This window comes from Parus major, unplaced genomic scaffold (genome assembly GCF_001522545.3).
Source record: "Parus major isolate Abel unplaced genomic scaffold, Parus_major1.1 Scaffold934, whole genome shotgun sequence".
In the NCBI taxonomy this organism is placed as follows: domain Eukaryota; kingdom Metazoa; phylum Chordata; class Aves; order Passeriformes; family Paridae; genus Parus; species Parus major.
This window is the reverse complement of record NW_015379809.1, coordinates 3,439-4,619: the sequence shown is the minus strand read 5'-3', so window position 1 is coordinate 4,619 and position 1,181 is coordinate 3,439. Positions and strand designations below refer to the sequence as shown.

General features: G+C 59.6%; 1 long non-coding RNA gene across 1 annotated transcript; it reads right to left on the bottom strand.

Annotated features, from left to right (window-relative positions):
- Positions 1 to 11: 11 nt before the first annotated feature.
- On the bottom strand, positions 12 to 1,124 carry LOC117243833. Its single transcript, XR_004495743.1, has 4 exons — positions 1,090 to 1,124; positions 769 to 911; positions 138 to 331; positions 12 to 95 (listed from the first exon to the last, which is right to left on the bottom strand). It is a non-coding gene; the product is annotated as an uncharacterized LOC117243833 (long non-coding RNA).
- Between the last annotated feature and the right edge of the window lie 57 nt (positions 1,125 to 1,181).

The following is a 1,181-nucleotide window of genomic DNA, read 5'->3' as shown; positions in this document are numbered from 1 at the left end:
ACACCTGAGACACACACAGACACACCTGGGGCCGCCTGCGAGGTGATCGCGGCCAGCGTGGGGACAAAGGCCAGCCAGGTGAGCCAAAAACACACCTGGACACACCTGGGGACATCAAAAACACACCTGGTACACACCTGGGGACACCTGGGGACACCTGGGGACACCTGAGATACACACAGACACACCTGGGGACACCTGGGGACACACACAGACACACCTGGGGCCGCCTGCGAGGTGATCGCGGCCAGCGTGGGGACAAAGGCCAGCCAGGTGAGCCAAAACCACACCTGGACACACCTGGGGACATCAAAAACACACCTGGGGACACCTGGACACACCTGGGGACACCTGGGGACACCTGGGGACACCTGGGGACACCTGGGGACATCAAAAACACACCTGGGACACACCTGGGGACACCCAAAACACACCTGGGGACACCTGGGGACACCTGGGGACACCCAAAACACACCTGGGAACACCCAGAACACACCTGGGGACACCTGGGGACACCTGGGACACACCTGGGGACATCAAAAACACACCTGGGGACACCCAAAACACACCTGGGGACACCTGGGGACACCTGGGGACATCAAAAACACACCTGGGGACACCTGGGACACACCTGGGGACACCTGGGGACACCTGGGGACACACCTGGGGACACCTGGGGACACACACAGACACACCTGGGGACACCCAAAACACACCTGGGAACACCCAGAACACACCTGGGGACACCTGAGACACACCTGGGGACACCTGGGGACACCTAGAACACACCTGGATACACCTGAGACACACACAGACACACCTGGGATACACCTGGGGCCGCCTGCGAGGTGATCGCGGCCAGCGTGGGGATAAAGGCCAGCCAGGTGAGCCAAAAACACACCTGGGGACACCTGGGGACACCTGGGGACACCTGGGGACATCTAAAACACACCTGAGATTCACCTGGGATACACCTGGGATACACCTGGGGACACCAAAAATACACCTGGACACACCTGGAACATCAAAAACACACCTGGGGACTCCAAAAACACACCTGGAACACACCTGGGGACATCCAGAACACACCTGGGGACATCAAAAACACACCTGGGGACACCTGGGGACACTGAAAACACACCTGGGGACACTGAAAACACACCTGGAACACACCTGGGGAC